Below are 14,017 nucleotides of genomic sequence, written 5' to 3'. Positions count from 1 at the left end.
CGTGAGTTTATATTAAAGACAGATAAACCAAGAGTGGCAGAGGTTTGTGATTTTTAAAATTTTATTTAGGAATACAACCCAATGAGCCTGTGGTGCCCAATTACACCCATGTGACCAATTAACCTACTAACCCATACATCTTTGAAATATGGGAGGAAACTGAAACACCTGGAGTAAACCCATGCAATCATAGGGAGAATGTAGAAACTCCTCACAGAGAGTGGCGGGAATTATACCCGGGTCACTGTCACTGTAATAGCGTTACACTAACTGCTATGCTACAGTGCCGTTTGAGCGGCTGAGTGGCCTACTGGCTAAATACCAGTGTGCCCCACATGTCCCCAATGTGGAATTAAAACAATCTTTTGCATTTAACTTGGAGCTTTATACATTTGACTAGTTCGGGGTCAGGGTCACCTACCCTAATCCACCGTGGTTTTGTCAGGTCACTCCCCTGTGAAGAACACTAGGTTGTTATGTAAAATGTTATAGTCTTCACCTTGCCTCTAGCTGTGCTGAAATGGAGCATCAGATGTTAATACACAGCCTCAAGTGAAAGATTTTTCATTCCTTACTCACCAAGAGCACTAAAACTAAAGGCAGGTTTAGACATGACATCTGCACCAAGTCCGTGCAAAAAGTCTGCATTCCTTCCACTTATGCACACATCCCTTTGAATTTCTAAACACAATTCTGTTTGGTTTTACGAAGAATTCAATTAAGTCAAACCACTACTTGTTCATTAAGAACCTGTATCAATAGTTGGATCAGGGTTATAATTATAACTTAACACGGGTTGTGTTGTTTTGACACAGGAGAAGACAAATGGAAATGCAGCTAAAATCGGGTCAGGGATGTATATTCAGTTAAATTTGAAAATATTTAGAAAGTCACAATTCAGAAATGGCTGCCTATTACATTATTTAGGGCAGCAGTAAAGATCCCACATCTCTGTCTGTCCACATGGATGTCAAAGGATTCGTCATTGCTGTTTCTGTAACAGTTTTGCTTGAACAGTCACGGTTGTTAGCCCTTAACCCTGAACCTGGAGGACTGGCGAACCGCTCTTAGTCTGGACTCTACCCTTTGACCTGTTTGGCATGGGTGACCCTACCAAGACCCAAAGCATAAAGCCCTGACTCCAGCCAGCATAGCTCTCCCAGCCATCAAGGCAGGGAAGCCTCCAAATCCTACGACAAGTTTAGGGTGCACTTACAGGTTTTACATTCCCAATTGTGTGGAATTAGTTTGAAACCAGAATGATAATAGATTTTTCCAAAATTCTGTAAGAAATACACATTGAAGCTTGAATATCATAATTTACATAAGCTTTCCAGGATTACCAATAAAGAAATAAATTAATCAAAATATTTTCCCTACTAAATATATCATTCGCTGGTGTACTCAGGTCAGGGGCTTAAATTCAATTATCTTTGAAAATCTACACCTGTTCATTTTTGCCTATGGAACACACTGCATGTTTTTTTTGCTTTTCATACCATTCCCTGTAAACTCTAGAGACTGCTGTGTGTGAAGATCCCAGGAGACCTGCAGTTTCTGCGATACTCCTGCACCAGCTCATGAACGCAAATATCTAATCAACCAATCATGTGACAGCAACACAATACATAAAAGCATGCAGACATGGTCAAGATGGGCCAGTTGTTGTTCAGACCAAACATCAGAGGAGAGAAGAAATGTGATCTGAGTGACTTTGACTGTGGAATGATTGTTGGTGCCAAACAAGCGGTTTGAGTTTACAGAGAATGGTGTGAAAAAACAACGAAAAAACATCCAAAAGGTATCGATTCTGTGGGTGAAATTGCTTTGTTGGTGGAAGGGGTCAGAGGAGAATGGCCAGACCAGTTCAAGTTGTCAGGAAGGCAACAGTAACTCAAATAGCCACACATTACAACAATGATGTACAGAACAGTGTTGCTGAATGCACAGCACTTTGAAACTTGGAAGAGGATGGGCTACAGCAGCACAAGACCATGAACATATATTCAGTGGTCACTTTATTCATACAGGAGGAAATACTCTGAGTGTGTTTCACCTACTAAATGTATAATACCCTGCTGTATTTACCTGCAGTATGTTTCTATTGAAGCATGGTTTCAGATGCTGAGAAGGTGTTACTAGCAGAGTTCTCTTTTCACAATCAATGCTTCGAAAGTTGTGAATAGCCATTTTTGTAAAGCCAATGGTGAATAAAGTGTCAGATCATTCTTTACAATCCTTGGGTAAGTAAGTTAAACCTTACTTACCCAAGGTAAGAAATTAAAAGCTCCCTGCATGATGTCCAATCTATCAGTTCACTCAACCGTATCCTCTGGTGACAGAATTAACAATAATTTTGTTTGTAAGCTGAACATTTTGCTGAGCTGACTTCTAAGAGAAAGTATTGCAGTTGTTTGGGTGGTGGGGTGCGTAAGATGCTCCTTCCCTCCGTTAGTCTGCATGGTGCAGAGCCTACTTAGTCCCACCTATCAGGGTCACATGAAACCATGGTAGAAGGTGGTGGATGGTCACATGAGCAGCTGGTACATATCACGTCCTGCTTATGGGACCACTGACGCCAGGCAGACAATCTCTGAAAAGTACTGATAATGGCTGGGGTCATTCACGTTGTAAAGACACTGCCCAGAAGAAGGCAATGGCAAACCACTTCTGTAGAAACATGGTACATTGAACAATCTCTTCAGCCCACAACAATTGTGCTAACCAAGATGCCAAATAGATAAAACCATAAGACCATAAAGACATAGGAGCAGAATTAGGCCATTCTGCCCCTCGAGTCTGCTCTGCCATTCAATTATGGCTGATCCCTTTTTTTTCTTCCTCAGCCCCACTCCCTGACCTTCTTCCCCTAACCTTTGATACCCCAGCCAGTCAAGAACCTATCAATATCTGCCTTAAATACACCCAATGACCAGACCTAACAGTTAGTTGCCTGTGGTAACAAATTCCACAAATTTACCACCCTCTGGTTAAAGAAATTTCTCCACATCTCTGTTTTAAATGGATGCTCCTCTATCCTGAGGCTGTGCCCTCTTGTCTAGACTCCCCCACCATGTGAAACATCCTTTCTACATCTACTCTGTCTGGATCTTTCAACATTTAAAAGGTTTCGATGAGATCCCCCCCCCCATCCTAAATTCCAGCAAGAACAGGCCCAGATTAATCAAATGTTCCTCACTTGTTAGCCCTTTCATTCCCAGAATAATCCTTGTGAACCTCCTCTGAACCCTTCCCAATGCCAGCATATCTTTTCTTAGATAAGGACCCCAAAACTCTTCACAATATTCACCAGTACCTTATAAAGCCTCTGCATCACACCCCTACTCTTATATTCCAGACCTCTTGAAATGAATGCTAACATTTCATTTGACTTTCTCATCACTAACTCAACCTGCAAGTTAACCTTCAAGGTGTTCTGCATAAGGACTCATCTCAGATTTTTGGATTTTCTCTCCATTAAGAAAACAGTCTGCATATTTATTTCTACTACCAAAGTGCATGACCATGCATTTTCCAACATTCTACTTCATTTGTCACTCTGCTGCCCATTCACCTAATCTGTTTACGTCCTTTTGCAGCCTTCCTGTTTCTTCAACCCTACCTACCCCACCACCAATCTTCCTATCACCTACAAATTTGGCAACAAAGCATAAAAAGAAGTGATCCCAACACCGACTCCTGCAGAAAGCCACTAGCCACTGGCAGCCAGCCAGAAATGGATCCTTTTATTCCCACTCACTGCCTCCTACCTATCAGCTAGTGCTCTAACCATGCCAGCAACTTTCCTATAATACTATGGGCTCTTAACTTGGTAAGCAGCCTCATGTGTGGCACCTTGTCAAATCCAAATATACAACATCCACTACATCCCTTTTATCTATCCTACTTGTAATCTCCACAAAGAATTCCAACAGGTTCATCAGGAAAGATTTTCCCTTAAAGAAATCATGCTGACTTTGTCCTATCTTGTCCTGTGTCATCAAATATTCCATAATCTCATCCCTAACAATTGTCTCTAACATCTTCCCAGCCACTGACGTCAGGCTAACTGGTCTATAATTTCCTTTCTGCTGCTTCCCTCCTTTCTTAAAGAGTGGAGTGAAATTCGCAATTTTACAGTCATCCAGAACCACACCAGACTCCAATGATTCTTAAAAAAATCATTACTAATGCCTCCACAATCTCTACTACTAACCTCTTTCAGAACCCTAGGGTGCAGTTTATCTGGTCCGGGTGATTTATGTACCTTTAGGTCTTTTAGCTTTTTGAGCACCTTCTTCCCTGTAATAGTAACGGCACTCACTTCTCTTCCCTCACACCCTTCAATATCTGGCACCCTGCCAGTGTCTTCCACAGAGAGGACTGATGCAAAATACTCACTTAGTTCATCTGCCATCTCCTTGTCTCCCATTATTATTTCTCCAGCTTCATTTTCCAGCAGTCCCATATCCACTTTCATCTCTCTCTTATTTTTTATATACTTGAAAATGCTTTTTCTATCTATAATTCATATTGCTTGCTAGCTTGCTTTCTTATTTCATCTTTTCTCTCCTAACAACTTTTTAGTTGCTTTCTGCAGGGTTTTAAAAGATTCCCAATCCTCTATCTTCCCACTAATTTTTGCTTTGCTGCACGCTCTCGCTTTTGCTTTTACATCAGTTTTGACTTCTCTTGTCAGTCACGGTTGTACTATTTTACCATTTGAGTATTTCTTTGTCTTTGGAATACATCTATCCTGCACCTTCCTCATTTTCCCCCGAAACTCATGCCATTGCTACTCTGCTGTCATCCCTGCCAGCATCTCCTTCCAATTAACTTTGGTCAACTCTTCTCTCATACCACTGTAATTTCCTTTACTCCACTAAAATACTGCTATGGCAGACCTTACTTTGTCCCTATCAAATTTCAAGTTGAACTCAATCATATTGTGAGCACTGACTCCTAAAGGTTTGTTTACCTTAAGCTCCCTCATTGTCTCTGGTTCATTATATAACACCCAAATCGGTATAGCTGATCCTCTAGTAGGCTCAATGACAAATAGGTCCAAAAAACCATCTCACAGGCATTCAACAAATTCACTCTCTAGGGATCCATTACCAACCTGATTTTCCCAATCTACCTGCATGTTAAAATCTCCCATGACTATCAAACGTTACCCTTTTAGCCTTTCTATATCCTATTGTAATCTGTAGTCCACATCACAGCTGCCTGTATATAACTGCCATCAGGGTCCTTTTACCCTTGCAGTTTCTTAACTCAACTCACAAGGATTCAACATCTTCTGATCCTGTGTCACATCTTTCTAATGATTTAATGCCATTCTTTACCAGCTGAGCCATGCCAACCCCTCTCCCTACCTCCTGACCCTATGATACAATGTATGACCTTGGATATTCATCTCCAGCCATGATTCAGTGATGGCTACAACATCATACCTAACAAGTGTATAAGTGCAACAAGATCATCCACCTGATTTCTTACACCTTATGCATTGAGATATAACACTTTGAGTACTGTATTTGCTACCCTTTTTGATTCTGCATTTCTAATACACTGTTACTCACCCTGATGGCCGCATTTTTGTCCTATCATCTGCCTATATAACTGCACGTGATCCCTTTATCCCTACATATTTGTGTGTCTATTAAATGTCACTTAAAATACTTCGGTTGTATCTGCTCCCCACCCCCAACTACCTCTGCCAGCACATTCCAGGCACCTACCACACTCTGGGTAAAAAAATCATGCCCCACATATCTTTTAAACTCCTGCCCCCCTCAGTTTAAATCTATACCCTCTAATATCTTATGTTTCTAACCTGTGAAAGGGACTTTGACTATCTACCCTAACTATATCTCTCAAAATGTTATATATTGAAAGAGAAAGATTTGCTTTATGTGCCACATTTACATAAAAATATACAGTGAAGTGTGATGTTTTGTGTCAATGGCCAGCACAGTCCGAGGATTGCACTGGAGGCAGCCTCAACTCCTCCAGCACCAACATAGCATATGCTCACAACTCACTAACACTAGTTGTGTGGAGCATGGAGGGAAATAGATCACCTGGGAGAAACCCACGAGTCACGGGGAGAGTATATAAATTCCTTACAAATAGCGGTGGGAATCAAACCCCAATCAGTCATTACTAACTCTGCAAAGTGATTGCACTAACCGCTACACAGCCATAGCACCCTCAATCCTAATTTAATACTATAATTCTACCAGGTTTCCCCTGTATGTTCTAGAGAAACCAATCCAAGTTCCTCCAACCTCTCCTTATAGCTAATATTCTCCAATCCAGACAGCATCCCGGCAAACCTTCTCTGCACCGTCTCCAAAGCCTTGACATTCTTTCTGTAGCAGTGGACCTCATTTGCGCACAATACTCCAAGTGTGGCCTAAGGAAACTTTTATTGAGCTGCAACATAGATTCCATACTCTTGTACTCAGTTTGCCTGGATGACGAAGACAAATGTGCCAAGTGCCTTCCCTGCCACCCTTCAGTTATACCCTTTGCGGGCTTTCCATTCATGCTGGTCTGAGCGCTGAGATAGCGACTCAGCCTCGTGAAAAACAGGCAAACGCTAAAGGAAGCGCCAAGGTCACTACCCTATGAGCCACAAGGCATGGAGACGAACAACAACAAGAACCTTTACAATAGGCAGTGTCGGTTGCTCGGAGCTCATTGGGCAAGGATACCGTAAAACTAAGGTTCCACAGGTTTCAGCCTGCTCCAAACAGACCTGGTTAGGTACAACTTGTTTTGACTTGTTTCTTCAAACACACCTGCCCTGTTTGAAATTTCTTCTATTTTTTTTGGAGGTCAATATCTGGTGAGGCTATTAGAATCCAAGTAAGCTCACAGAGGGTTACGATCGCAGTAATAGAGTGAGGCAGCAGATATAGGCCCACTGATTGACCATGTCCGAGCGAACCATCAAGCACCTGTTTGCTTGTAAAAATAGTGCTTAATTCATGTTTTCCTGAGAATGTTGTGTCCCTGACACTATTAGCTTGTGATGCTGTTGCAGTAAGTTTTCATTACGTGTGTACATATATTTCATGTGCAAAAATCAGTGAGGTCAATTTTGACTGTACACAGAACGTAGCAGATTAAAATTTGAATCTTCCCACATTCTCAGCAATTCCCCCCCCCCCCCACCACATTGACTGCCAAGTTTTGATGATGTGGGAGAAACGAGCACCTGCAGGGAAACCCAACAAGGTCACTGGGCAAGCATGCAAACTCCACTCAGGCAGTATCTGAATGAAACAGTAAAGCACAGTCCAGGCCCTTCTGCCCACAATGCTGTAATATCTTTTAACCTATTCCAAGAGCAGTCTAATCCTGCTCTCCCACATAGCCCTCCATATTCCTTTCATCTGTGCGCCTATCTAAGAGTAATGCTCACGCGATCGGCTGATGTATGTCTAGGGGAAAATCCGTCCACCTGCCAACCCGTGTCTCCATTCTGTGTGGATGCTGTGAAATGCACATTGGTACAAACTCGCACACACAATATCAGACCGCACACCATGTACGGTTAAAGAATACACTTTATAAATCTTACTAGGACTAGGTAATTAGTAGCGATACAATATATACGAAAGAAAAGAAAAGAAAGAAAAGGTGCCAAAACTTATCAGAGTTCAGTCAATTCGTGCACAACCGTTGGAGCTCAACTATCAAAGTCTTCGGTCCACTATTCGATCTTCTCCGACCTCCTCGACCCGGTATCTGGGACCAACCTCGGTGGTCGACCAAAGTGCATCCCACATGTCCTCCTTCCTTGCAACCTCCTCTCCAACTCCCCAAAAGCCTGCGCAACACTAGCTTACAGACCCACAAGAAAGAATAACATCTACCCCAATTGGTTAGCAAATATACAATTCTCGTTATCAGTAATTATAACCCAAACAAGCTGCGAGAGATAGCACTCTTTCAACAGTTACCACAACAAAGAAGCATTCTTACTTTAAACGTAATAAGAAGCCATTTTGATTAAAATAGGCAGTAACATAAAGAAGAAACCCCTTGCATAAGAGTTATCTAAGATTCGCTTAGAAGTCTCTAATGTATTTGCCTCTACCATTCTGACAGGGCGTTCCACCCACCTACGACTCTCTGTGTAAAAAACCTGCCTTTGATATCGCCCCCTTCCTCTCGATTTTTCTCCAATCACCTTAAAATTATCCCCTCTCAAATTAGCCATTGCCGCCCTGAGAAACAGGTGCTGATGACCACTCTTATCTATGCCTCGATTCATTTTATACAGCTTTGTCAAGTGACCTCTCACCCTCCTTCACTCCAAAAGAGAAAAGCCCATGTGTGCTCAACAGTTCCTCTTAAGACATGCCCCCTAATCCTGGCAGTGTTCTGGTAAATCTCTTCTGCACCCTCTCAAAAGCTTCCATATCCTCCCTACAATGAGGCAACCAGAAATGTACACAATATTCCAAATAGTAGTCTAACCAGTGTTTTATAGAGCTACAACATTAATTACCTCATGGCTTTTGAATTCCAACTAATGAAGACCAATACACCATAGGCCTTCTTAACCACACTATCAGCTTGCATGGCAGCTTTGATGGTTCTATGCATGTGGATCCCAGGATGCCTCTGTTCCTGCACACCGTTAAGAATGCTGCCATTAACCTTGTTCTCTGCCTTCAAGTCCAACTTTCCAATGTGTATTACTTCACACTTCTCCTAACTGAATGCTGTCTGCTTCTTCTCAGCAACACACACAAAATGCTGGTGGAACGCAGCAGGCCCAGCAGCATCCATAGGAAAAAGCATTGTCAATGTTTCGGGCCGAGATCCTTCGTCAGTCCTGACGAAGGGTCTCAGCCCGAAACGTCGACAGTGCTTTTTCCTATAGATGCTGCCTGGCCTCCTGCATTCCACAAGCATTTTGTGTGTGTTGCTTGAATTTCCAGCATCTGCTGATTTCCTCGTGTTTGCTTCTTCTCAGCCCTGCTTTGGATCCTGTCAATGTCCTGTTGTAACCTACACCAACCTTCTACACTATCCACGGCACCACCAACCCTACTACCAGCAACAGCAAATTCATGGTTCCAGCATCCCAAGGCTGGGATTGAACTGGAGCTGCTGGAGCTGTGAGACAGCAACTCTACCACCTCTGCCACTTGGCACAACGTCTCCTTACTGATGCTGAAATACATCCTAGGATGCACTGGGACACATCGTTAGTGATGTAACCTGGGATCTTCGGGTGTTTCAGGTCTTTCAACATCAGACACTCTCAACCAGGCCACCCAGCCAGGTTTGATCAATCCCTGTCTTGTGTCCCAGCAGCACTGGTCCATGGGTCACACTTCTTTAACCATAGTCATCTAGCCCTAATGGCTCTTTTCTTTGCAGCCACCATAAAGCCAAGGAGAGAGCAGGTCCTGCAGACCAAGCAGTCAGCAAATCCCCTCAAACCCACCTCTGTAGGCTTGCATTGTGCCCTCCAACCCTGTCTCTGGAACTGCTCTACCAGCTCCTGGTATTTTGGTTTCTTACACTCGAACACCTCCTCAACCTGGTCTTCATAAGGAACTCTCAGTACCATCATGATACCTACTTTGAGGTTTCTGAGAGAATGACCATGTCAGACCACGGTGACAATGATGTGGTGAAGTCAGGGATCTTTAATTACTTGCAAGGCCAGATGCTGTTGCCTGCTGGTGATCTGGGCTGAGACTGTAGCTGGTAACTAGCTGTGGGTTTTCTGGGTTGGTGGAGATGGTTAGTGCTGGTAATAACCAAGGAGATACTTACTGCTACTGCCTCAGAATTTTAAAAAAGAATGCGAAGGGTTAAATCTAGAATGTGATTTCTATATCTCTCCTCACTCAGTGCTGCAGTTCGTAAAAGGAGTCAGTGTGTTATAGTCAATAGGTTAAAATAAACGCCTACAGAGAAGCCCATTTGCAACATCTTTCTTTGGATGTTTCTTGTAGGAGATTCCTGTGGTTTAAAACATTCAACAGTGGAGGGGGAGAATGTACCGCCTTGCTGGAGATACAGTCACACAAAGTGACAAGAACTAAATTAATATATCAGCAGGAATGCAGCTGTTAACCTCACAGTTCTATATTTCAGCCATGAATACTAATACAGCTCCTTCAGTGTCAAGACGCAGCAGGTCCTTTGAATAAATGCTGCACCGAAATTGTTCACACAAATTTATTCAAAACTCTCTCAATCACAAAATGAGTATTTCTATGCAACGCTTGTAATGTCAAAGCAATTTTTCCTTCTGTTAATTTTGTGCTGTTTAGAGTGAAGGATATTGGCAATGGCGAATGTTTTAATATCAACATTAGAATTTCCATTGCAAGGTTACAGTGTAAAACTCTCTCCACTGAGCCCTGTGTGGCTCAGTTCCAACTGAGCTGTTAACTCAAGCTTCCTGTCTATGTGGGACACGTAATGCACCTGTTCAAGGGGAGCAGTGGCCAAGGTTCCTGCCATGTATGAAGGAACAACAGAAGAGAGAAAGGTGTGGGTTGCTGGAGGAGAGGAAAGGGGTGAAGATGTGTGGGGGGGAGAAAGGGTCCCCACTTCATTACTTGGTTTGTGTCTCACTTCCAGGCTAAGTCATCAGAGTTATTTAAGTCAAAGTCAAAGTAAAGTTATTATCAAAATCATCATGTACTACCCTGAGATTCGTTTTCTTGCAGGTATTTACAGAAACGAAATACGATAGAATTTATGAAAACTATACATAATTAAAGACTGGCAAAAACAATGTGCAAAAGAAGACAAATAATAAATAAATAGGTAAATAGATAGATACTGAGAACACGTGTAGTAATAATAATAGGTGTCCGTTAGTCTCATGAGACCATGGATTTGCGCCTTAGAAGGTTTCCGGGGTGCAGGCCCAGGCAGGGTTTATTGGAAGCCGGCAGTTGCCCAAGCTGCATGCCTTCCCCTCTCCACATCACCGATGATGTCCAAAGGAAGGGCATTAGGACCCATGCAGCTTGGCACCAGTGTCATCGCAGAACAATGTGTTGTTAAGTCCCTTGCTCAAGGACACAACACGCTGCCTCAGCTGAGGCTTGAACCAGTGACCTTCAGATCACTAGACCGATGCCTTATCCACTAGGCCACTCGCCAACACCCATGTGTAGTAGACTACTTGAAAATGAGTTTGTAGGTTGTGGAATCAGTTCAGCATTGAGGTGAATTAAACTCTCCATTCTGGGTCAGGAGGCTGATGGTTGTAGAGTGGTGTGGGATATAAGGTTCCTGTACCTCCTACCTGATGATCGAGTTCATGGCTTGGATGACACAGCTAGATCCATTTTCAAACCATGCAGAAATTCAGAGCTAAGAGAATTTGGTACAAAGGAGGAGTTGAGGACTGGGACAGATCGAACGTGATTATATTGAATGGCAGGGCAGGCTTGAGGAGCTGAGTGGCCTATTTTCTTGCTTTATGGCATTGCATTAATTGTAAAACATACTTCACCAATAGTGGAGACACAAGAGATAACAACTGCTGAAATCTGCATCTACAAACAAATTGCTGAAGAAACTCCATGGGTCAGGCAGTTTCCATGGAGGGAAATTGACAGTCATTTCAAGTCAAGAACCTTTGACAGTGGTGTCAATCAGCCTTGGCATATACACTGGTGAATCTCCACTCATTACAAATCTTTGTGTGATAACCCTGCTTTTATTGGGAGAACTTGCTACAGCATTCCTTTCCTCTAGTTTCCTCCAGTCCATAGGAAAGGTTAACTGCCGGCTTCCAATAAGCCCTGCCTGGGCCTGCACCCCGGAAACCTTCTAAGGCGCAAATCCATGGTCTCATGAGTCTAACGGATGCCTATTATTATCACTACATGTGTTCTCAGTATCTATCTATTTACCTATTTATTTATTATTTGTCTTCTTTTGCACATTGTTTTTGCCAATCTTTAACCCAAAACATTGACTGTCCATTTTCCTCCACAGATGCTGCCTGACCTGGTGAGTTGCTCCAGCATTTTGCTTGGTGACGGTACCACAGCGATTAGCGTTCTATAGCACCAGCAACTAGAGTTCAATTCCTGCCGCGGTTTGTAAGGAATTTTACGTTCTACCCATGACCATATGGGCTTCCTCTCAGTGCTCTGGTTCCCTCCCACCTTCAAAAGACATATAGGTTTGCACATTAATTGGTCACATGAGTGTAATTGAGCAGGGCAGGTTTTTTGAACCAAAAAGGCCTGTTAACATGCTGTGTCTCTAAACTTTAAAAAAATCCCCTGTATTCCCTTTAAAGACCATTTGCCAACTGTTGTCTTATCTTAAATCTGCTTTCTCATTCAGAACACTGCTGATCACAGTTCAAGAATGTAAGTGGGATGGGTACAAATATTCCTTCAGGAATCCCAAAGAAATACTCAACCCAGCTCTCCCAACCACAAGATGAAGTCCTGATTCAGCTGTATTTGAGCACTGAGAGACAAAATAAATGTGGCATCAGGACTATAGCATCTTTGGGCCAGTTTTAGCAGAGGCACTGTTCCACATGACAACACTATCCAGAAACTCCGCTAATTAAATTGTAGTAAGCTGGAACATCTGTAAGAGATGCATATGTGAGAAAAGCGAATTAGCAGGTTGGAATTAAGGCTCATTAGGGGCCAGAGAAGGGGTTAAGGCTCATTAGTGGGCTGGAGCAGACTGTTTTCAACTGCCTTTATGAAAAAAATCACATCACAGGGTTCAATCGCTTCTTTTTGAGGCTGTAATAAGTCAAAGGAGTGGAATTAGGCCATTCAGCCCATTCCATCATGGCTTATTTACTAATCCTCTCAACCCATTTTCCAGCCTTCTCTCCGTAAACTTTGACGCCCTTACTAATCAGGAACCTATCAACCTCCCCAGTGACTTGGCTTCCACAAGGAGCTGTGGCAATTAATTCCACAGATTCACCAGATTCACAGATAGTGACAAGGGTGTAGCCAGAATGAAGATTGGTCAAATGCCATGTCAATCAGGCTTGGCATTAACACTCATGACATGCATATAAATAATATGGAATGATGCTTCACATAGAACAAATTTTTGGAGCGATTATCCTGCTTTTATTGGGGGAACTTTTTTGGGTGTTTGTTTCCTCTGGTTTTAAGGAGAAACTAATTGGATTTATTTGTTGTACAGTGAGTTTATTCTGAATATACTCAGTGGCCACTATATTAGGTACACCTGACAAAGCTGTTGGAATTCTTTAAGGAGATAACAAGTAGGATAGATAAAGGGGATGCAGTGGATATTGTATATTTGGACTTTCAGAAGGTCTTCGACAAGGTGCCACACATGAGGCTGCCTACCACGTTAAGAGCCCATAGTATTACAGGAAAGTTCCTGGCCTGGATAGAGCATTGGCTGATTGGTAGGAGGTAGTGAGGGAATAAAAAGATCCTTTTCTGCTTGGCTTCCAGTGACTAGTGGTGTTCCGCAGGGGTCAGTGTTGGCATCACTTCTTTGTATGCTGTACATAAATGATTTAGATGATGGAATAGATGGTTTTGTTGCCAAGTTTGCAGATGAAGTGAAGATTGGTGGAGGGGCAGGTAGTGTTGAGGAAACAGGTAGGATGCAGAAGGACTTGGACAGATTAAGAGAATGGGCAAGAAAGTGGCAAATGAAAAACAATGTTGGAAAATGCATGGTCATGTACTTTGGTAGTGGAAAAAAACGTGGAGACTATCTTCTAAATGGGAAGAAAATCCAGGAATCTGAGATGCAGAGGGACTTGGGAGTCCTTGTGCAGAACATCCTGAAGGTTAACTTGCAAGTTGAGTAGGTAGTGAGGAAGGCAAATTTCATGTTAGCATTCATTTCAAGAGGTCTAGAATACAAGAGCAAGGATGTGATGCTGAGGCTTTATAAGGCACTGGTGAGGCCTCACCTTGAGTATTGTGAACAGTTTTGGGCCCCTCATCTTAGAAAAGATGTGCTGGCACTGGGGAGGGTCCAGAGG

Source organism: Hypanus sabinus, chromosome 8, assembly GCF_030144855.1.
Source record: "Hypanus sabinus isolate sHypSab1 chromosome 8, sHypSab1.hap1, whole genome shotgun sequence".
Lineage (NCBI taxonomy): Eukaryota > Metazoa > Chordata > Chondrichthyes > Myliobatiformes > Dasyatidae > Hypanus > Hypanus sabinus.
This window is presented reverse-complemented; position numbering follows the sequence as displayed.